At 38.6% G+C, this 26,005-nt stretch overlaps 1 protein-coding gene across 3 annotated transcripts in view; it reads right to left on the bottom strand.

Moving 5' to 3' along the window:
* LOC133544167 (interleukin-1 receptor accessory protein-like 1) overlaps positions 1-26,005 on the bottom strand; it is a 573,629-nt gene that overhangs the window by 468,408 nt on the left and 79,216 nt on the right. For 2 of the 3 annotated variants that reach the window (XM_061889265.1, XM_061889268.1), the window contains exon 1: positions 24,921-25,373. The exons of the other annotated variant lie outside the window; for it this stretch is intronic. The gene's annotated coding sequence lies outside the window, so the exon portion shown is untranslated. Of the gene's footprint in view, positions 1-24,920; positions 25,374-26,005 lie in introns of those variants that run through there. 3 annotated transcript variants of the gene reach the window in all.

Here is a 26,005-nt window from a genome sequence, read left to right as displayed (position 1 = left end):
GCTGCTGCAAGATCATTATTATGAAAATATGACCGAGAGGAAGGCGAGAAACACTTTTTATTTCAACAGACTCTCGCGCCGTACCTTCCGTCAAAACTCTAAAGGCCGACTGCACATTTCCTATCTTCACAATAAAAGCCCTGCTTCATGCTGCCTGCGCTAACAAAACAAGAGTCTCGGAAGGCTGGCGTGCACAAGTGATGTGCACGCCAGCTTTCTGAGGGATCGCTTGTGCACGCCAGTTTTCCGAGACTCTGTATTTAGTTAGCGCAGGCAGCATGAAGCAGGGCTTTTATTGTGAAGATAGGAAATGTGCAGTCGGCCTTTAGAGTTTTGACGGAAGGTACGGCGCGAGAGTCTGTTGAAATAAAAAGTGTTTCTCGCCTTCCTCTCGGTCATATTTTCATAATAATGATCTTGCAGCAGCCAGCGTCATCTCACAAGACCCTCCGGTACCGTGAATGTCATTTAAGTGACGTCTTGGTGAAGATTGATGATCACTCATTTTTAGGTCTATTTTTTTTAAAGCCTAGCTGGAGATCGACTGACACACCCCCCGCGGTCGACTGGTAGCTCGCGATCGACGTAATGGGCACCCCTGGTCTAACGAAACCATAAGTGGTCTTATCTTAATTTTAAGAAATGAACAGAGTTTGCGGCTCTAGTTGGGTTTTATTTGGGGGGGGAATGGGCTCAAATGGCTCTTTGTATGCTGAAAGTTGCCGACCCCTGCTTTAAGGCCTCAAAGAGCGCCGCCACAATGCAGAGGCGCCGCATGCCTGATATCATTCCCGCTGCTCCGTTCAACGCCAGAGGAAGCGGAAAAAAAGCGTCTAAATCACCTTTCACCTCACGCTTGATCAGCTCATAACCGTAACATTACTGCACACGCATAAAAGGAAGTAGTAAAGGCTAATTGGAACCAAATAGTCGCAGTATACCACAAATGCATGTCAATTAAAGCAGGTTTTACATGCATGTCCTTTAATGGTATTCATCAGGGATCGGGGAGAAAATCCACTCCCACGAGGTGGTAAACAATTGCGAATTAGATGCCAGATGACATAATCTCCATCGAAATCAATTTCTGAGTGAGAGCACTCGACTCAGCTCGATATGTAGCTGCTGGACCTCCGATAAGTGGCCACCGACACTAACCGATTAATTCCCGAGCTTCTGTCCCTGCGGCCAGTCTTGACCCCGCATGTAATAGCCAGGAGCACAAGGAAGGCAGAATATGGAGCGGACTATAGTGCAAGTGAAAGCAATTTTGCAGTAAATGAGGGTCTCGAAGACGATAACGGTCATCCTTTGCCGTATCGCGCTTCCGATGTTGCAGCTCGACTCCATCCTCGGTTGTATTGCTTTTTAAGCACTTCCTGTGCACTTAAGATGTGACTTTAAGGTTTTACTACTTACGTATAAAATACTACACGGTCTAGCTCCATCCTATCTTGCCGATTGTATTGTACCATATGTCCCGGCAAGAAATCTGCCTTCAAAAGACTCCGGCTTATTAGTGATTCCTAGAGCCCCAAAAAAGCCTGCGGGCTATAGAGCGTTTTCCGTTCGGGCTCCAGTACTCTGGAATTCCCTCCCGGTAACAGTTCGAGATGCTACCTCAGTAGAAGCATTTAAGTCTCATTTGTATACACTAGCCTTTAAATAGACCTCCTGTTTAGACCAGTTGATCTGCCGCTTCTTTTCTTTCTCCTATGTCCCCCCCCTCCCTTGTGGAGGGGGTAGGGTCCGATGACCATGGATGAAGTACTAACTGTCCAAAGTCGAGACCCAGGATGGACCGCTCGTCTAGTCCTTCCCTCTCACTTTCCTCATCCACAAATCTTTCATCCTCGCTCAAATGAATGGGGAAATCGTCGCTTTCTCGGTCCGAATCGCTCTCGCTGCTGGTGGCCATGATTGTAAACAATGTTCAGATGTGAGGAGCTCCACAACCCGTGACGTCACACGCACATTGTCTGCTACTTCCGGTACAGGCAAGGCTTTTTTATCAGCACCAAAAGTTGCAAACTTTATCGTCGATGTTCTCTACTAAATCCTTCCAGCAAAAATATGGCAATATCGCGAAATGATCAAGTATGACACATAGAATGGACCTGCTATCCCTGTTTAAATAAGAACATCTCATTTCAGTAGGCCTTTAAGTAATGTGAGGCAATGCAAATTAAACAATAAAAAATAACAAAGAACGGTTTGAATTGGTCCAGATTATCTGGGATTGTTATTATGGATGGACAGGTGTTGCGGTGTGACTGCAGCCAAGCACGTAAGAAAACCCTCGTCTTCATGGCAACGATTCTGTCGCTTTCACTCATTTGCTGCTTTTCCACTAATGCAGGGGTAGGCAACTCAGAATGTTGAAAGAGCCATTTTGGACACAAATAACAAAAATCGTCGAGCGTCAATGTTCGGCCCTCGAGAGCCACATACCACACCGTGTTTGGATTCCTTCAGCTCCACACACAACGCTGTCAAGTGCCATTCATGTAAAACTCGCGGGCCGCACTAACATTAAAGGCCTACTGAAAGCCACTACTAGCGACCACACAGTCTGATAGTTTATATATCAATGATGAAATATTAACATTGCAACACATGCCAATACGGCCTTTTTAGTTTACTAAATTGCCATTTTAAATTTCCCATGAGTTTCTTCTTAAAAACGTCTCGTAATGATGACGTGTACGCGTGACGTCACGGACTGTCAGGAAATATGAGCACACACACACACACACACACAGCTAAAAGTCGTCTGCTTTAACGGCATAATTACACAGTATTTTGGACATCTGTGTTGCTGAATCTTTTGCAATTTGTTCAATTAATATTGGAGAAGTCACAGTAGAAAGATGGAGTTGGGAAGCTTTAGCCTTTAGCCACACAAACACTCGGTGATTCCTAGTTTAAAATTCCCAGAGGTGAAACTTTACTATGGATCACAGCGGTCAAGAGAACATGGATCCCGACCGAATGTCAACCAGCAGGTTTCGGTGAGAAAATTGTGTTAAAAAGTCGCTTCTTACCGGAGATCAGCTGAGCTTGCGCCGTCCATAAAGCTGCCGTCGACTTCCCTGAGACATTGGCGTCAACACACCCGTGGACACACCCTTCCGACTATCAGGTACTATTAAACTCACTAAAACACTAGCAACACAATAGAAAGATAAGCAATTTCCCAGAATTATCCTAGTAAATGTGTCTAAAAACATCGGAATCCGTCCCAATGCAATCACATTTTTTTTTTAACTAGTTTTTTTTTAACATTTTTTTTTCTAGTCCGTCGCTATCAATATCCTCAAACACGAATCTTTCATCCTCGCTCAAATTGATAGGGAAATTGTCGTTTTCTCGGTCCGAATAACTGTTTTTGTTGGAGGCTCCCATTAAAAACAATGTGAATATGTGAGGAGCCATCAAACATGTGACGTCATCGTCTGCTACTTCCGGTACAGGCAGGGCTTTTCTCTTAGCGCCGAAAGTTGCAAACTTTATCCTGGATGTTCTCTACTAAATCCTTTCAGCAAAAATATGGCAATATCCCGAAATGATCAAGTATGACACATAGAATGGACCTGCTATCCCCGTTTAAATAAGAAAATCTAATTTCAGTAGGCCTTTAAGTAATGTGAGGCAATGCAAATTAAACAATAAAAAAAAAAAAACAACAGTTTGAATTGGTCCAGGTTATCTGGGATTGTCATTACTGACGGACAGGTGTTGCGGTGTGACTGCATCCAGGCACGTAAGAAAACCCTCGTCTCCAAAGCAAAGTTTCTGTCGCTTTCACTCATTTGCTGCTTTTCCACTAATGCAGGGGTAGGCAACTCAGAATGTTGAAAGAGCCATTTTGGACACAAATAACAAAAATCGTCGAGGGGGGTCAAAACGTTTTTCGGCTTGCATAAGGCAAGTGACATCAATGTTCGGCCCTCGAGAGCCACATACCACACCATGATTGGTAGATTCCTTCAGCTCCGCACACAACGCTGTCAATACCATTCATATAAAACTGGCAGGCCGCACTAACATTAAACTTTCATATTAAGGTGGGGACGGCGAAATGTCTGAGAACCCTGCTTTACATGGTGTTTACATGCCAATGGCGGCACGGACCCGCTTCTGCTTCGGAAAACAAGTGTGCTGACGGGAACAAATGTTATTGTCGACTAATCGTTGCAGGTAAAAAGTATTCATCAACCAAAACTATTGCAACGACACAAACAGGCAAATTAGATCAAGCAAGCAAACAGAAAGCACACAAAGCATGACAACGATCCAACCATGTCTAGAGGACAAGGCTGGCATACAAAGCATCCCGTTGGCAACCAGGTACAGGTGTGTCCTGATTGCCAATCAGATACAGGTGATACTGGATAATGGAGGCAGAAGGACACAAACAGGAGGTGGAAAATAAGAGCGATGGATAGGAAATAACACAGAACCAGAAGTCCAAATCTGTCATGAACTTGTAATATTGTTCTAAAACAGATTATTACATTTGTGGTATTGAATGCTACATGCATGTTTTCAAACTAAATAAAGTGGCTGAACAAAAGCAAAACACTACTCTTGGCTCCCATTGAAATTGTATGGGTTTTGCCCTCAAAGCCTTCCAGTATCCACAAACTTACTTTGTAAGTTTGCATATAATAACAAAAACAAGAAAAATATCAATCATTTTATTACCATATATATATATATATATATATATATATATATATATATATATATATATATATATATATATATATATATATATATATATATATATATATATATATACACTGATACTACACAAGGCATCAATAGTATCAACATCTGGATCGACTACTCAATACTTTTGATATGTTTGTTTGCATTTTCTGGTTTCGCTAGACTAGTGGTTCTCAACCTTTTTTCAGTGATGTACCGTCTGTGAACATATTTTTAATTCAAGTACCCCCTAATCAGAGCAAAGCATTTTTGGTTGAAAAAAAGAGATAAATAAGTAAAATACAGCACTATGTCATCCATCCATCCATCCATTTTTTACTGCTTATTCCCTTTGGTGCCGCGGGGGGCGCTGGTGCCTATATCAGCTACAATCGGGCGGAAGGTGGCGTACACCCTGAACAGGTCGCCACCACATCGCAGAACCACTATGTCATCAGTTTCTGATTTATTAAATTGTATAACAGAGCTAAATGTTGCTCATCTGTAGTGGTCTAACTATTTGGAAAAAATATATAAAAAATAACTAAAAACTTCTTGAAAAATAAACAAGTGATTCAATTCTAAATAAAGATTTCTACACGTAGAAGTAATCATCAACTTCAAGTGTCCTCTTTGGGGATTGTAATAGAGATCCATCTGGATTCATCAACTTAATGCTAAACATTTCTTCACAAAAAAAGATATCTTTAACATCAATATTTATGGAACATGTCCACAAAAAAATCTAGCTGTCAACACTGAATATTGCATTGTTGCATTTCTTTTCACACTTTATGAACTTACATTCATATTTTGTTGAAGTATTATTCAATAAATATATTTATAAAGGATTTTTGAATTGTTGCTATTTTTAGAATATTTTTTTAAAATCTCTTCAAGTACCCCCAGGGGTACGCGTACCCCCATTTGAGAACCACTGCGCTAGATCAATATGAGTCGGAAGAAAGCAATTAAGAAGCGACGTTTGGTTTGAAAGTCTTAGGAAGTATTCACAGCGTTGTCAACACTGCCGTCCCACAGACAATCTTGAGCCCCTTTCGCTGCATGCAAAGATTAACCGATAAGGTCAAGTGGATTTATTTTACATTCCTAATCACTGTAGCGGCCTGGCTAATAAAGTTAGGGAGTTTTGTACTGTATTTTTAGGACCATAAGGCGCACCGGGTTACACTGCACTGATGAGCTGGTCTATTCAGGTCTATTTTGTAACGACCGATGAGATTAGTAAAAAAGTCGCTAAAAGAGTAGGCTCTAAAGCAAATTGGCGAATGTCTACAGTCAATCACCAAAAGCCAAATGCAGTCGCTGACCAAATTATATAATTTTGAAACAACATGCTTTTTGCAACGTTTATTCAACGTCAGGTTGTGATGTCGATTTGACCGTTGAAATTTGGTCAATTCCTAACCAGTATTTTACAACACAAATACGTTAATTCAACATGCTTTTTGACGACGTTTAATCAATGTTGATTTTTGACGTCAATTGGACCATTGAATTTTGGTCAATTTCCAGCCAATATTTTACAACACAAAAACAACGTTTAAACAACATGCTTTTTGACAACGCTTAATGTCGGGTTCTGACGTTGATTTGACCATTGAATTTTGACCAATTTCTAACCAATATTCTACAACCCAAATACAACGTTGAAACAACATACTTTTTGACAACGTTTAATCAACAATTGGTTCTGACCATTGAATTTTGGTCAATTTCTAACCAATATTCTACAACCCAAATACAACGTTGAAACATGATTTTAACTACGTTTAATCAATGTTTGGTTCTGACATTAATTGGACCATTGAAATTTGGTCAATTTTTAACCAATATTCTACAACCCAAATATGACATTGAAACAACATACTTTTTGACTACTTTTAATCACTATTTGGTTCTGACCATTGAATTTTGACAAATTTCTAACCAATATTCCACAACCCAAATACAACGTTGAAACAACATGCTTTTTGACGACGTTTAATCAACAATTGGTTCTGACCACTGAATTTTGGTCAATTTCTAACCAATATTCTACAACCCAGATATGATCATTCAAAATGCTTTTTGACGATGTTTAATAAATATCGGTTTCTGGCGTTAATTTGACCATTGAAATTTGGTCATTTTCTAACCAATATTCTACAACCCAGATATGATCATTCAAAATGCTTTTTGACGATGTTTAATAAATATCGGTTTCTGGCGTTAATTTGACCATTGAAATTTGGTCATTTTCTAACCAATATTTCACAACACAAATACAACTTTGAAACATGCTTTTGTGCAATGTTTATTCAACGTCAGGTGGTGATGTCGATTTGACCGTTGAAATTTGGTCAATTCCTAACCAGTATTTTACAACACAAATACGTTAATTCAACATGCTTTTTGAGGACGTTTAATCAATGTTGATTTTTGACGTCAATTGGACCATTGAATTTTGGTCAATTTCCCGCCAATATTTTACAACACAGAAACGTTTAAACAGCATGCTTTTTGACAAGGCTTAATGTCGGGTTCTGACGTTGATTTGACCATTGAATTTTGGCCAATTTCTAACCAATATTCCACAATCCAAATACAACGTTGAAACAACATACTTTTTGACGACGTTTAATCAACAATTGTTTCTGACCATTGAATTTTGTTTAATTTGTCTAACCAATATTCTACAACCCAAATATGATCATTCAAAATGCTTTTTGACGATGTTTAATAAATATCGGTTTCTGACGTTAATTTGACCATTGAAATTTGGTCATTTTCTAACCAATATTTCACAACAGAAATACAACTTCGAAACATGCTCTTGTGCAATGTTTATTCAACGTCAGGTGGTGACGTCGATTTGACCGTTGAAATTTGGCCAATTTCTAACCAGTGTTCTACAACCCAAATATAATTTTGAAACATGTTTTTCGACAACGTTTAATCAAAGTTGGGTTCCTGACGTTGATGTGATCATTAAATGTTGGTCAATTTCTAACCAATATTCTACAACCCAAATACAACGTTGAAACAACATGCTTTTTGATAACGTTTAATCAATGTTCGGTTCTCACATTAATTGGAACATTGAAATTTGGTCACTTTCCAACCAACATTCTACAACACAAATACAACGTTGATTCAACATGCTTTTTGACAACGTTTAATCAATATCGGGTTCTAGCGTTGATTTGACCATAGATTTTTGGTCAATATCCAGCCAATATTTTACAACACAAATACAACTTTGAAACATGCTTTTTTTGCAAAGTTTATTCAACGTCAGGTTGTGACGTCGATTTGACCGTATAAATTTGGCCAATTTCTAACCAGTATTTTACAACCCAAATATAATGTTGAAACATGTTTTTTGACAACGTTTAATCAACAATTGGTTCTGACCATTGAATTTTGGTCAATTTTTAACCAACATTCTACAACCCAAATATGACATTGAAACAACATACTTTTTGACTACGTTTAATCACTATTTGGTTCTGACCATTGAATTTTGACAAATGTCTAACCAATATTCCACAACCCAAATACAACGTTGAAACAACATACTTTTTGACGACGTTAAATCAACAATTGGTTCTGACCATTGAATTTTGGTCAACTTCTAACCAATATTCTACAACCCAAATATGATCATTCAAAATGCTTTTTGACGATGTTTAATAAATATCGGTTTCTGACGTTAATTTGACCATTGAAATTTGGTCATTTTCTAACCAATATTTCACAACACAAATACAACTTTGAAACATGCTCTTGTGCAATGTTTATTCAACGTCAGGTGGTGACGTCGATTTGACCGTTGAAATTTGGCCAATTTCTAACCAGTGTTCTACAACCCAAATATAATTTTGAAACATGTTTTTCGACAACGTTTAATCAAAGTTGGGTTCCTGACGTTGATGTGATGATTAAATGTTGGTCAATTTCTAACCAATATTCTACAACCCAAATACAACGTTGAAACAACATGCTTTTGATAATGTTTAATCAATGTTCGGTTCTCACATTAATTGGAACATTGAAATTTGGTCACTTTCCAACCAACGTTCTACAACACAAATACAACGTTGATTCAACATGCTTTTTGATGACGTTAAATCAATATCGGGTTCTAGCGTTGATTTGACCATAGATTTTTGGTCAATATCCAGCCAATATTTTACAACACAAATACAACTTTGAAACATGCTTTTTTTGCAAAGTTTATTCAACGTCAGGTTGTGACGTCGATTTGACCGTATAAATTTGTCCAATTTCTAACCAGTATTTTACAACCCAAATATAATGTTGAAACATGTTTTTTGACAACGTTTAATCAATGTTGGGTTCTGACGTTGATTTGACCATTGAATTTTGGTCAATTTCTAACCAATATTCTACTACCCAAATACAACGTTGAAACAACATGCTTTTTGCGACGTTTATTCAACATCAGGTTGTGATGTCGATTTGACCATTGAAATTTGGTCAATTCCTAACCAGTATCTTACAACACAAATACGTTAATTCAACATGCTTTTTGACGACGTTTAATCAATGTTGATTTTTGACGTCAATTGGACCATTGAATTTTGGTCAATTTCCAGCCAATATTTTACAACACAAAAACAACGTTTAAACAGCATGCTTTTTGACAACGCTTAATGTCGGTTTCTGACGTTGATTTGACCATTGAATTTTGACCAATTTCTAACCAATATTCCACAACCCAAATACAACGTTGAAACAACATAGTTTTTGACGACGTTAAATCAACAATTGGTTCTGACCATTGAATTTTGGTCAATTTCTAACCAATATTCTACAACCCAAATACGTTAATTCAACATGCTATTTGAGGATGTTTAATCAATATCGGGTTCTGACGTTAATTTGACCATTGAAATGTGGTCATTTTCTAACCATTATTCTACAACCCAAATACAACGTTGAAACAACATGCTTTTTGACGACATTTAATCAATATCGGGTTCTGACGTTGATTTGGCTGTTGAAATTTGGTCACTTGCCAACCAACATTCTACAACACAAATACAACGTTGAAACAACATACTTTTTGATGACGTTAAATCAATATCGGGTTCTAGCGTTGATTTGACCATAGAATTTTGGTCAATATCCAGCCAATATTTTACAACACAAATTCAACTTTGAAACATGCTTTTATTGCAAAGTTTATTCAACGTCAGGTTGTGACGTCGATTTGACCGTATAAATTTGGCCAATTTCTAACCAGTATTTTACAACCCAAATATAATGTTGAAACATGTTTTTTGACAACGTTTAATCAATGTTGGGTTCTGACGTTGATTTGACCATTGAATTTTGGTCAATTTCTAACCAATATTCTACTACCCAAATACAACGTTGAAACAACATGCTTTTTGCGACGTTTATTCAACATCAGGTTGTGATGTCGATTTGACCATTGAAATTTGGTCAATTCCTAACCAGTATTTTACAACACAAATACTGTACGTTAATTCAACATGCTTTTTGACGACGTTTAATCAATGTTGATTTTTGACGTCAATTGGACCATTGAATTTTGGTCAATTTCCAGCCAATATTTTACAACACAAAAACAACGTTTAAACAACATGCTTTTTGACAACGCTTAATGTCGGTTTCTGACGTTGATTTGACCATTGAATTTTTACCAATTTCTAACCAATATTCCACAACCCAAATACAACGTTGAAACAACATACTTTTTGACAACGTTTAATCAACAATTGGTTCTGACCATTGAATTTTGGTCAATTTCTAACCAATATTCTACAACCCAAATACAACGTTGAAACATGATTTTAACTACGTTTAATCAATGTTTGGTTCTGACATTAATTGGACCATTGAAATTTGGTCAATTTTTAACTAATATTCTACAACCCAAATATGACATTGAAACAACATACTTTTTGACTACTTTTAATCACTATTTGGTTCTGACCATTGAATTTTGACAAATTTCTAACCAATATTCCACAACCCAAATACAACGTTGAAACAACATGCTTTTTGACGACGTTAAATCAACAATTGGTTCTGACCACTGAATTTTGGTCAATTTCTAACCAATATTCTACAACCCAGATATGATAATTCAAAATGCTTTTTGACGATGTTTAATAAATATCGGTTTCTGGCGTTAATTTGACCATTGAAATTTGGTCATTTTCTAACCAATATTTCACAACACAAATACAACTTTGAAACATGCTTTTTTGCGACGTTTATTCAACGTCAGGTTGTGATGTCGATTTGACCGTTGAAATTTGGTCAAATCCTAACCAGTATTTTACAACACAAATACGTTAATTCAAGATGCTTTTTGACGACGTTTAATAAATGTTGATTTTTTACGTCAATTGGACCATTGAATTTTGGTCAATTTCCAGCAAATATTTTACAACACAAAAACGTTTAAACAGCATGCTTTTTGACAACGCTTAATGTCGGGTTCTGACGTTGATTTGACCATTGAATTTTGGCCAATTTCTAACCAATATTCTACAACCCAAATACAACGTTGAAACAACATAGTTTTTGACGACGTTAAATCAACAATTGGTTCTGACCATTGAATTTTGGTCAATTTTTAACCAATATTCTACAACCCAAATACGTTAATTCAACATGCTATTTGAGGATGTTTAATCAATATCGGGTTCTGACGTTAATTTGACCATTGAAATGTGGTCATTTTCTAACCAATATTCTACAACCCAAATACAACATTGAAACAACATGCTTTTTGACGACGTTTAATCAATATCGGGTTCTGACGTTGATTTGGCTGTTGAAATTTGGTCACTTGCCAACCAACATTCTACAACACAAATACAACGTTGATTCAACATACTTTTTGATGACGTTAAATCAATATCGGGTTCTAGCGTTGATTTGACCATAGAATTTTGGTCAATATCCAGCCAATATTTTACAACACAAATTCAACTTTGAAACATGCTTTTATTGCAAAGTTTATTCAACGTCAGGTGGTGACGTCGATTTGACCGTATAAATTTGGCCAATTTCTAACCAGTATTTTACAACCCAAATATAATGTTGAAACATGTTTTTTGACAACGTTTAATCAATGTTGGGTTCTGACGTTGATTTGACCATTGAATTTTGGTCAATTTCTAACCAATATTCTACTACCCAAATACAACGTTGAAACAACATGCTTTTTGCGACGTTTATTCAACATCAGGTTGTGATGTCGATTTGACCATTGAAATTTGGTCAATTCCTAACCAGTATCTTACAACACAAATACGTTAATTCAACATGCTTTTTGACGACGTTTAATCAATGTTGATTTTTGACGTCAATTGGACCATTGAATTTTGGTCAATTTCCAGCCAATATTTTACAACACAAAAACAACGTTTAAACAGCATGCTTTTTGACAACGCTTAATGTCGGTTTCTGACGTTGATTTGACCATTGAATTTTGACCAATTTCTAACCAATATTCCACAACCCAAATACAACGTTGAAACAACATAGTTTTTGACGACGTTAAATCAACAATTGGTTCTGACCATTGAATTTTGGTCAATTTCTAACCAATATTCTACAACCCAAATACGTTAATTCAACATGCTATTTGAGGATGTTTAATCAATATCGGGTTCTGACGTTAATTTGACCATTGAAATGTGGTCATTTTCTAACCATTATTCTACAACCCAAATACAACGTTGAAACAACATGCTTTTTGACGACATTTAATCAATATCGGGTTCTGACGTTGATTTGGCTGTTGAAATTTGGTCACTTGCCAACCAACATTCTACAACACAAATACAACGTTGAAACAACATACTTTTTGATGACGTTAAATCAATATCGGGTTCTAGCGTTGATTTGACCATAGAATTTTGGTCAATATCCAGCCAATATTTTACAACACAAATTCAACTTTGAAACATGCTTTTATTGCAAAGTTTATTCAACGTCAGGTTGTGACGTCGATTTGACCGTATAAATTTGGCCAATTTCTAACCAGTATTTTACAACCCAAATATAATGTTGAAACATGTTTTTTGACAACGTTTAATCAATGTTGGGTTCTGACGTTGATTTGACCATTGAATTTTGGTCAATTTCTAACCAATATTCTACTACCCAAATACAACTTTGAAACAACATGCTTTTTGCGACGTTTATTCAACATCAGGTTGTGATGTCGATTTGACCATTGAAATTTGGTCAATTCCTAACCAGTATTTTACAACACAAATACTGTACGTTAATTCAACAATTGAATTTCTAACCAAATACAACGTTGAAACAACATACTTTTTGACAACGTTTAATCAACAATTGGTTCTGACCATTGAATTTTGGTCAATTTCTAACCAATATTCTACAACCCAAATATGATAATTCAAAATGCTTTTTGACGATGTTTAATAAATATCGGTTTCTGACGTTAATTTGACCATTGAAATTTGGTCATTTTCTAACCAATATTTCACAACACAAATACAACTTTGAAACATGCTTTTGTGCAATGTTTATTCAACGTCAGGTGGTGACGTCGATTTGACAGTTGAAATTTGGCCAATTTCTAACCAGTGTTCTACAACCCAAATATAATTTTGAAACATGTTTTTCGACAACGTTTAATCAAAGTTGGGTTCCTGACGTTGATTTGATCATTGAATTTTGGTCAATTTCTAACCAATATTCTACAACCCAAATACAACGTTGAAACAACATGCTTTTTGATAACGTTTAATCAATGTTCGGTTCTCACATTAATTGGAACATTGAAATTTGGTCACTTTCTAACCAACATTCTTCAACACAAATACAACGTTGATTCAACATGCTTTTTGACAACGTTTAATCAATATCGGGTTCTAGCGTTGATTTGACCATTGAATTTTGGTCAATTTCTAACAAATATTCTACTACCCAAATACAACTTTGACACAACATGCTTTTTGCGACATTTATTCAACATCAGGTTGTGATGTCGATTTGACCATTGAAATTTGGTCAATTCCTAACCAGTATTTTACAACACAAATACTGTACGTTAATTCAAGATGCTTTTTGACGACGTTTAGTCAATATTGATTTATGACGTCAATTGGACCATTGAATTTTGGTCAATTTCCAGCCAATATTTTACAACACAAAAACAACGTTGAAACAACATGCTTTTTGACAACGCTTAATGTCGGGTTCTGACGTTTATTTGACCATTGAATTTTGGCCAATTTCTAACCAATATTCCACAACCCACATACGTTGAAACAACATACTTTTCGACGACGTTAAATCAACAATTGGTTCTGACCATTGAATTTTGGTCAATTTCGAACCAATATTCTACAACCCAAATACGACGTTGAAACAACATACTTTTTGACGATGTTTAATCAATATCGGGTTCTGACGTTAATTTGACCATTGAAATTTGGTCAATTTCTAACCAATATTCTACAACCAAATACAACGTTGAAACATGCTTTTTGATAACGTTTAATCAATGTTTGGTTCTGACATGAATTGAACCATTGAAATTTGGCCAATTTTTAACCAATATTCTACAACCCAAATTCGACATTGAAACAACATACTTTTTGACGACGTTAAATCAATATCGGGTTCTGACGTTAATTTGACCATTGAAATTTGGTCAATTTCTAACCAATATTCTACAACCCCTCCTCTCTGAGCTGCAACCTTATCGTGGTAGAGGAGTTTGCGTGTCCCAATGATCCTAGGAGCTATGTTGTCCGGGGGCATAAAGCCCCCTGGCAGGGTCTCCCAAGGCAAACAGGTTCTAGGTGAGGGATCAGACAAAGAGCAGCTCGAAGACCTTTATGAAGATGAAAAACCATGGACCCAGATTTCCCTCGCCCGGACGCGGGTCACCGGGGCCCCCCTCTGGAGCCAGGCCCGGAGGTGGGGCACGATGGCGAGCGCTTGGTGGCCGGGCCTGTTCCCATGGGGCCCGGCCGGGCACAGCCCGAAGAGGCAACGTGGGTCACCCCTCCAATGGGCTCACCACCCATAGCAGGGGCCATAGAGGTCGGGTGCATTGTGAGCTGGGCGACAGCCGAAGGCAGGGCACTTGGCGGTCCGATCCTCGGCTACAGAAGCTAGCTCTTGGGACGTGGAACGTCACGTCACTGGGGGGGAAAGAGCCTGAGCTAGTGCGCGAAGTCGAGAAATTCCGGCTGGATATAGTCGGACTCACTTCGACGCACAGCAAGGGCTCTGGAACCACTTCTCTCGAGAGGGATTGGACCCTCTTCCACTCTGGCGTTGCCGGCAGTGAGAGGCGACGGGCTGGGGTGGCAATTCTTGTTTCCCCCCGGCTCAAAGCCTGTACGTTGGAGTTCAACCCGGTGGACGAAAGGGTAGCCTCCCTCCGCCTTCGGGTGGGGGGACGGGTCTTGACTGTTGTTTGTGCTTATGCACCAAACAGCAGTTCAGAGTACCCACCCTTTTTGGGAACACTCGAGGGAGTACTGGAAAGTGCTCCCCCGGGTGATTCCCTTGTCCTACTGGGAGACTTCAACGCTCACGTTGGCAACGACAGTGAAACCTGGAGAGGCGTGATTGGGAAGAATGGCCGCCCGGATCTGAACCCGAGTGGTGTTTTGTTATTGGACTTTTGTGCTCGTCACAGTTTGTCGATAACAAACACCATGTTCAAACATAAGGGTGTCCATATGTGCACTTGGCACCAGGACACCCTAGGCCGCAGTTCCATGATCGACTTTGTAGTTGTGTCATCGGATTTGCGGCCTCATGTTTTGGACACTCGGGTGAAGAGAGGGGCGGAGCTTTCTACCGATCACCACCTGGTGGTGAGTTGGCTGCGATGGTGGGGGAGGATGCCGGACAGACCTGGGAGGCCCAAACGCATTGTGAGGGTCTGCTGGGAACGTCTGGCAGAGTCTCCTGTCAGACAAAGTTTCAATTCCCACCTCCGGAAGAACTTTGAACATGTCACGAGGGAGGTGCTGGACATTGAGTCCGAGTGGACCATGTTCCGCACCTCTATTGTCGAGGCGGCAGATCGGAGCTGTGGCCGCAAGGTAGTTGGTGCCTGTCGGGGCGGCAATCCTAAAACCCCTTGGTGGACACCAGCGGTGAGGGATGCCGTCAAGCTGAAGAAGGAGTCCTATCGGGTCCTTTTGGCTCATAGGACTCCGGAGGCAGTGGACAGGTACCGACAGGCCAAGCGGTGTGCAGCTTCAGCGGTCGCGGAGGCAAAAACTCGGACATGGGAAGAGTTCGGGGAAGCCATGGAAAACGACTTCCGGACGGCTTCGAAGCGATTCTGGACCACCGTCCGCCGCCTCAGGAAGGGGAAGCAGTGCACTATCAACACCGTGTATGGTGCGGATGGTGTTCTGCTGACCTCGACTGCGGATGTTGTGGATAAGTGGAAGGAATACTTCGAAGACCTCCTCAATCCCACCAACACGTCTTCCTATGAGGAAGCAGTGCCTGGGGAATCAGTGGTGGACTCTCCTATTTCTGGGGCTGAGGTCGCTGAGGTAGTTAAAAAGCTCCTCGGTGGCAAGGCCCCAGGGGTGGATGAGATCCGCCCGGAGTTCCTTAAGGCTCTGGATGCTGTGGGGCTGTCTTGGTTGACAAGACTTTGCAGCATCGCGTGGACATCGGGGGCGGTACCTCTGGATTGGCAGACCGGGGTGGTGGTTCCTCTCTTTAAGAAAGGGGACCGGAGGGTGTGTTCCAACTATCGTGGGATCACACTCCTCAGCCTTCCCGGTAAGGTTTATTCAGGTGTACTGGAGAGGAGGCTACGTCGGATAGTCGAACCTCGGATTCAGGAGGAACAGTGTGGTTTTCGTCCTGGTCGTGGAACTGTGGACCAGCTCTATACTCTCGGCAGGGTTCTTGAGGGTGCATGGGAGTTTGCCCAACCAGTCTATATGTGCTTTGTGGACTTGGAGAAGGCATTCGACCGTGTCCCTCGGGAAGTCCTGTGGGGAGTGCTCAGAGAGTATGGGGTATCGGACTGTCTTATTGTGGGGGTCCGTTCCCTGTACGATCAGTGTCAGAGCTTGGTCCGCATTGCCGGCAGTAAGTCGAACACATTTCCAGTGAGGGTTGGACTCCGCCAAGGCTGTCCTTTGTCACCGATTCTGTTCATAACTTTTATGGACAGAATTTCTAGGCGCAGTCAAGGCGTTGAGGGGTTCCGGTTTGGTAACCGCAGGATTAGGTCTCTGCTTTTTGCAGATGATGTGGTCCTGATGGCTTCATCTGACCGGGATCTTCAGCTCTCGCTGGATCGGTTCGCAGCCGAGTGTGAAGCGACCGGAATGAGAATCAGCACCTCCAAGTCCGAGTCCATGGTTCTCGCCCGGAAAAGGGTGGAGTGCCATCTCCGGGTTGGGGAGGAGACCCTTCCCCAAGTGGAGGAGTTCAAGTACCTAGGAGTCTTGTTCACGAGTGAGGGAAGAGTGGATCGTGAGATCGACAGGCGGACCGGTGCGGCGTCTTCAGTAATGCGGACGTTGTACCGATCCGTTGTGGTGAAGAAGGAGCTGAGCCGGAAGGCAAAGCTCTCAATTTACCAGTCGATCCACGTTCCCATCCTCACCTATGGTCATGAGCTTTGGGTCATGACCGAAAGGATAAGATCACGGGTACAAGCGGCCGAAATGAGTTTCCTCCGCCGTGTGGCGGGGCTCTCCCTTAGAGATAGGGTGAGAAGCTCTGCCATCCGGGAGGAACTCAAAGTAAAGCCGCTGCTCCTTCACATCGAGAGGAGCCAGATGAGGTGGTTCGGGCATCTGGTCAGGATGCCACCCGAACGCCTCCCTAGGGAGGTGTTTAGGGCACGTCCAACCGGTAGGAGGCCACGGGGAAGACCCAGGACACGTTGGGAAGACTATGTCTCCCGGCTGGCCTGGGAACGCCTCGGGATCCCCCGGGAAGAACTAGACGAAGTGGCTGGGGAGAGGGAAGTCTGGGTTTCCCTGCTTAGGCTGTTGCCCCCGCGACCCGACCTCGGATAAGCGGAAGATGATGGATGGATGGATGGATTCTACAACCCAAATACAACGTTGAAACATGATTTTAACTACGTTTAATCAATGTTTGGTTCTGACATTAATTCGACCATTGAAATTTGGTAAATTTTTAACCAATATTCTACAACCCAAATATGACATTGAAACAACATACTTTTTGACTACGTTTAATCACTATTTGGTTCTGACCATTGAATTTTGGTCAATTTCTAACCAATATTTTACAACCCAAAAACAACGTTGAAACAACATACTTTTTGGCGACGTTTAATCAATGTTGGGTTCTGACGTTGATTTGACCATTGAATTTTGGTCATTATCGAGGCAATATTTTACAACACAAATACAACGTTGAAACATGCTTTTTGACGACTTGTAATCAATGTCAGGTTTCGACGTTGATTTGACCTTTGAAATTTGGTCAATTTTTAACCAATATTCTACAACCCAAATACGACGTTGAAACAACATACTTTTTGACGACGTTAAATCAATATCGGGTTCTGACGTTAATTTGACTCTTGAAATTTGGTCAATTTCTAACGAATATTCTACAACCCAAATACAACGTTGAAACATGGTTTTTAACAACGTTTAATCAATGTTTGGTTCTGACATTAATTGGACCATTGAAATTTGGTCAATTTTCAACCAATATTGTACAACCCAAATACGATATTGAAACAACATACTTTTTGACGATGTTTAATCAATATCGGGTTCTGACGTTAATTTGACCATTGGATTTTGGTCAATTTCTAACCAATATTCTACAACCCAAATACAAGGTTGAAACATGCTTTTTAACGACGTTTAATCAATGTTGGGTTCTGACATTAATTGGACCATTGAATTTTGGTCAATTTCCAGCAAATATTTTACAACACAAAAACGTTTAAACAGCATGCTTTTTGACAACGCTTAATGTCGGGTTCTGACGTTGATTTGACCATTGAATTTTGGCCAATTTCTAAACAATATTCTACAACCCAAATACAACGTTGAAACAACATAGTTTTTGACGACGTTAAATCAACAATTGGTTCTGACCATTGAATTTTGGTAAATTTTTAACCAATATTCTACAACCCAAATACGTTAATTCAACATGCTATTTGAGGATGTTTAATCAATATCGGGTTCTGACGTTAATTTGAACATTGAAATGTGGTCATTTTCTAACCATTATTCTACAACCCAAATACAATGTTGAAACAACATGCTTTTTGGCGACGTTTAATCAATATTTGAGTCTGACAATTGATTTTTGGTAAATTTCTAACCAATATTTTACAACCCCAAAACAACGTTGAAACAACATGCTTTTTGGCGACGTTTAATCAATATCGGGTTCTGATGTTGATTTGACCGTTGAAATTTGGTCAATTTCTAACCAATATTCTACAACTCGAATACGACGTTGAAACAACATGCTTTTTGACGACGTTTAATCAATATTTGATTCTGACAAATGATTTTTGGTCAATTTCTAACCAATATTTTACAACCCAAAAACAACGTTGAAAAAACATGCTTTTTGACGACTTGTAATCAATGTTGGGTTCTGACGTTGATTTGACTGTTGAAATTTGGTCAATTTCTAACCAACATTCTACAACCCAAATACAGCGTTGAAACATGCTTTTTGACGACGTTTAATCAATATCGGGTTCTGACATTAATTGGACCATTGAAATTTGGTCAATTTTTAACCAATATTCTACAACCCAAATACTACATTGAAACATACTTTTTGACGACGTTTAATCAATATTTGATTCTGACAATTAAATTTTGGTAAATTTCTAACCAATATTTTATAACCCAAAAACAACGTTGAAACAACATGCTTTTTGGCGACGTTTAATCAATGTTGGGTTCTGACGTTGATATGACCATGGAATTTTGGTCATTATCGAGCCAATATTTTTCAACCCCAAAACAACGTTGAAACAACATGCTCTTTGACGACTTGTAATCATTGTCGGGTTCTTACGTTGATTTGACCATTGAAATTTGGTCAATTCCTAACCAATATTTTACAACACAAATACTGTACGTTAATTCAACATGCTTTTTGACGACGTTTAGTCAATATTGATTTTTGACGTCAATTGGACCATTGAATTTTGGTCAATTTCCAGCCAATATTTTACAACACAAAAACAACATGCTTTTTGACAACGTCGGGTTCTGACGTTTATTTGACCATTGAATTTTGGCCAATTTCTAACCAATATTCCACAACCCACATACAACGTTGAAACAACATACTTTTCGACGACGTTAAATCAACAATTGGTTCTGACCATTGAATTTTGGTCAATTTCTAACCAATATTCTACAACCCAAATACGACGTTGAAACAACATACTTTTTGACGATGTTTAATCAATATCGGGTTCTGACGTTAATTTGACCATTGAAATTTGGTCAATTTCTAACCAATATTCTACAACCCAAATACAACGTTGAAACATGATTTTAACTACGTTTAATCAATGTTTGGTTCTGACATTAATTCGACCATTGAAATTTGGTAAATTTTTAACCAATATTCTACAACCCAAATATGACATTGAAACAACATACTTTTTGACTACGTTTAATCACTATTTGGTTCTGACCATTGAATTTTGGTCAATTTCTAACCAATATTTTACAACCCAAAAACAACGTTGAAACAACATACTTTTTGGCGACGTTTAATCAATGTTGGGTTCTGACGTTGATTTGACCATTGAATTTTGGTCATTATCGAGGCAATATTTTACAACACAAATACAACGTTGAAACATGCTTTTTGACGACTTGTAATCAATGTCAGGTTTCGACGTTGATTTGACCTTTGAAATTTGGTCAATTTTTAACCAATATTCTACAACCCAAATACGACGTTGAAACAACATACTTTTTGATGACGTTAAATCAATATCGGGTTCTGACGTTAATTTGACTCTTGAAATTTGGTCAATTTCTAACGAATATTCTACAACCCAAATACAACGTTGAAACATGGTTTTTAACAACGTTTAATCAATGTTTTGGTTCTGACATTAATTGGACCATTGAAATTTGGTCAATTTTCAACCAATATTGTACAACCCAAATACGATATTGAAACAACATACTTTTTGACGATGTTTAATCAATATCGGGTTCTGACGTTAATTTGACCATTGGAATTTGGTCAATTTCTAAACAATATTCTACAACCCAAATACAATGTTGAAACAACATGGTTTTTGGCGACGTTTAATCAATATTTGAGTCTGACAATTGATTTTTGGTAAATTTCTAACCAATATTTTACAACCCCAAAACAACGTTGAAACAACATGCTTTTTGGCGACGTTTAATCAATATCGGGTTCTGATGTTGATTTGACCGTTGAAATTTGGTCAATTTCTAACCAATATTCTACAACCCAAATACAATGTTGAAACAACATGGTTTTTGGCGACGTTTAATCAATAATTGAGTCTGACAATTGATTTTTGGTAAATTTCTAACCAATATTTTACAACCCCAAAACAACGTTGAAACAACATGCTTTTTGGCGACGTTTAATCAATATCGGGTTCTGATGTTGATTTGACCGTTGAAATTTGGTCAATTTCTAACCAATATTCTACAACTCGAATACGACGTTGAAACAACATGCTTTTTGACGACGTTTAATCAATATTTGATTCTGACAAATGATTTCTGGTCAATTTCTAACCAATATTTTACAACCCAAAAACAACGTTGAAAAAACATGCTTTTTGACGACTTGTAATCAATGTTGGGTTCTGACGTTGATTTGACTGTTGAAATTTGGTCAATTTCTAACCAACATTCTACAACACAAATACAGCGTTGAAACAACATGCTTTTTGACGACGTTTAATCAATATCGGGTTCTGACATTAATTGGACCATTGAAATTTGGTCAATTTTTAACCAATATTCTACAACCCAAATACTACATTGAAACAACATACTTTTTGACGACGTTTAATCAATATTTGATTCTGACAATTGAATTTTGGTAAATTTCTAACCAATATTTTATAACCCAAAAACAACGTTGAAACAACATGCTTTTTGGCGACGTTTAATCAATGCTGGGTTCTGACGTTGATATGACCATGGAATTTTGGTCCTTATCGAGCCAATATTTTTCAACCCAAAAACAACGTTGAAACAACATGCTTTTTGACGACTTGTAATCATTGTCGGGGTTCTTACGTTGATTTGACCATTGAAATTTGGTCCATTTTTAACCAATATTCTACAACCCAAATACGACATTGAAACAACATACTTTTTGACGACGTTTAATCAATATTTGATTCTGACAATTGAATTTTGGTAAATTTCTAACCAATATTTTACAACCCAAAAACAACGTTGAAACAACATACTTTTTGACGACGTTTAATCAATATTTGATTCTGACAATTGAATTTTGGTAAATTTCTAACCAATATTTTTCAACCCAAATACAACGTTTGAAACAACATGCTTTTTGACGACTTGTAATCATTGTCGGGTTCTTACGTTGATTTGACCATTGAAATTTGGTCCATTTCTAACCAATATTTTTCAACCCAACAAAAATGTTGAAACAACATGCTTTTGGCGACGTTTAAATCAATATTTGGTTCTGACCATTGAATTTTGGTAAATTTCTAACCAATATTTTACAACCCAAAAACAACGTTGAAACAACATGCTTTTTGACGACTTGTAATCATTGTCGGGTTCTTACGTTGATTTGACCATTGAAATTTGGTCCATTTTTAACCAATATTCTACAACCCAAATACGACATTGAAACAACATACTTTTTGACGACGTTTAATCAATATTTGATTCTGACAATTGAATTTTGGTAAATTTCTAACCAATATTTTACAACCCAAAAACAACGTTGAAACAACATGCTTTTTGGCGACGTTCAATCAATGTTGGGTTCTGACGTTGATTTGACCATGGAATTTTGGTCATTATCGAGCCAATATTTTTCAACCCAAATACAACGTTGAAACAACATGCTTTTTGACGACTTGTAATCATTGTCGGGTTCTTACGTTGATTTGACCATTGAAATTTGGTCAATTTCTAACCAATATTTTTCAACCCAACAAAAATGTTGAAACAACATGCTTTTTGGCGACGTTTAAATCAATATTTGGTTCTGACCATTGAATTTTGGTAAATTTCTAACCAATATTTTACAACCCAAAAACAACGTTGAAACAACATGCTTTTTGGCGACGTTCAATCAATGTTGGGTTCTGACGTTGATTTGACCATTGAGTTTTGGTCCTTATCGAGCCAATATTTTTCAACCCAAATACAACGTTGAAACAACATGCTTTTTGACGACTTGTAATCATTGTCGGGTTCTTACGTTGATTTGACCATTGAAATTTGGTCAATTTTTAACCAATATTCTACAACCTAAATACGACATTGAAACAACATACTTTTTGACGACGTTTAATCAATATTTGATTCTGACAATTGAATTTTGGTAAATTTCTAACCAATATTTTATAACCCAAAAACAACGTTGAAACAACATGCTTTTTGGCGACGTTTAATCAATGTTGGGTTCTGACGTTGATTTGACCATTGAATTTTGGTCCTTATCGAGCCAATATTTTTCAACCCAAATACAACGTTGAAACAACATGCTTTTTGACGACTTGTAATCATTGTCAGGTTCTTACGTTGATTTGACCATTGAAATTTGGTCCATTTTTAACCAATATTCTACAACCCAAATACGACATTGAAACAACATACTTTTTGACGACGTTTAATCAATATTTGATTCTGACAATTGAATTTTGGTAAATTTCTAACCGATATTTTACAACCCAAAAACAACGTTGAAACAACATGCTTTTTGGCGACGTTTAATCAATGTTGGGTTCTGACGTTGATTTGACCATTGAATTTTGGTCCTTATCGAGCCAATATTTTTCAACCCAAATACAACGTTGAAACAACATGCTTTTTGACGACTTGTAATCATTGTCGGGTTCTTACGTTGATTTGACCATTGAAATTTGGTCAATTTCTAACCAATATTTTTCAACCCAACAAAAATGTTGAAAACAACATGCTTTTTGGCGACGTTTAAATCAATATTTCGTTCTGACCATTGAATTTTGGTAAATTTCTAACCAATATTTTACAACCCAAAAACAACGTTGAAACAACATGCTTTTTGGCGACGTTTAATCATTGTCGGGTTCTTACGTTGATTTGACCATTGAATTTGGTCAATTTCTAACCAATATTTTTCAACCCAACAAAAATGTTGAAACAACATGCTTTTTGGCGACGTTTTAAATCAATATTTGGTTCTGACCATTGAATTTTGGTAAATTTCTAACCAATATTTTACAACCCAAAAACAACGTTGAAACAACATGCTTTTGACGACTTGTAATCAATGTCGGGTTCTGACGTTGATTTGACCATTGAATTTTGGTCCTTATCGAGCCAATATTTTTCAACCCAAATACAACGTTGAAACAACATGCTTTTTGACGACGTTTAATCAATATCGGGTTCTGACGTCGATTCGACCATTGAAATGTGATCATTTCCCAAACAACAACATGGATCCAACGTCAGACATCAACATTGTCTTCAATTTACAACAATTTTGATGCGTTGTTTGAAAGTTGTATCATGCTGGGACAGATGTCAGGTCTCACTTTGACTCCGACAACCCCGCAGTGCTTCTTAATGGCCACGCTAAAAGTCGCCAACATGTCAGCATCAGCTCACAGCTCACAGCCGAGGAATCTACGCCGCAGGGAGGAGCTGAGGTGAACATCAACCACAACTCCAGCAGATTTAACGTCAACACGGCCGTGACGCACCAAAGACGTCCAAACAAGCCTCAACACGTCAAACAATTAATGACACCGTCCACTCACTGACTTTGACCAAAAAAGGCGCTTCCGGTCATGTTGGCGTAGTCACGAACTGTTTCCGTTTTGGGAAGCTTGCTGTGCTTAATGACTGTTTTTTTTAAACCTTGTTTGCTCTTAATAGACCGGATGAAACAACAACTTTAAAGCAGTTCTGTGACGTGACAACACAAAAATGAACTACCTGCGCGACACTTTCCAAAAAAAAATAAAAATAAAAATCCCCGTGCAGTGACTTCAAAAAACCATGGCGGGATTAAAGAGGGCGTCCTTGTCTTCCACACATCGAAAGTATGTCTTAATGCTGGAAGTTGTCTTCAGAGAAGACTCACAAAGTCCTGCACGTCAACGTCGCTCCCAGAAGGACATGTTTGCTGTCTCAGGGTCTCAGGGTCTCGGGGTCTCAGTCGGCCTGGACGCGCACCTGCACGCAATCACTGCCGGGACGATACCATGTCGATGTGGGAAAGCCCGAGTCTTGTCGATAACACTCCCGATACTAATCGATAACGGAGGCGGTAATCGATGTGGTCATCCCGTGGACATCTGCCGTGTCTTTTCCCGCGCAGGAACACATGAGCGTGGATGTCCCGAAGTGATGATGATGATGATGATGATGATGCTCGGGGAGCAAGATTGTGCACCTCTCTCTCTCTCTCTCTCTCTCTCTCTCTCTCTCTCTCTCTCTCTCTGGAACTGCATAGACTCAAATCCAGCGGACGTGGCTTCAAAATAAAAGCTAGTGCTTTGCTCTTATTTTGGGAGTAATTTAGGAAAATTTAAAAAATGTGTTCAATTTGGATTTTTTTTGGGTGGGTCTCTCTCGTTCTTTCTCTCTCTCCCTCTCTCTCTCTCTCTCCCCCCTCTCTCTCTTTGGAACTGCAAAGACTCAAATCCACCGGAAATGGCTTCAAAATAAAAGCTGGTGCTTTGCTCTATTTTGGGAGTAATTTGAGAAAATTTAAAATGCGTTCAATTTGGATTTTTTGGGGGTGGGTCTCTCTCGTTCTTTCTCTCTCTGTCTCTCTCTCTCTCTCTCTCTCTCTGCATGGACTCAAATCCACCGGACGTGGCTTCAAAATAAAACCAGGTAATTTGCTCTAATTTGGGAGTAATTTAGGAAAATGTAAAAAATGCGTTATATTTAGATTTTTTTGGGGGGCGGGGGGCTCTCTCTCGAACTGCAAGGACTCAAATCCACCGGAAATGGCTTCAAAATAAAAGCTGGTGCTTTGCTCTATTTTGGGAGTAATTTGAGAAAATTTTAAA

The sequence above is a fragment of the Nerophis ophidion genome, linkage group LG27, assembly GCF_033978795.1.
Source record: "Nerophis ophidion isolate RoL-2023_Sa linkage group LG27, RoL_Noph_v1.0, whole genome shotgun sequence".
In the NCBI taxonomy this organism is placed as follows: domain Eukaryota; kingdom Metazoa; phylum Chordata; class Actinopteri; order Syngnathiformes; family Syngnathidae; genus Nerophis; species Nerophis ophidion.
Note: the sequence above shows the minus strand (reverse complement) of the source record. Positions and strands in the feature narration are given on the sequence as shown.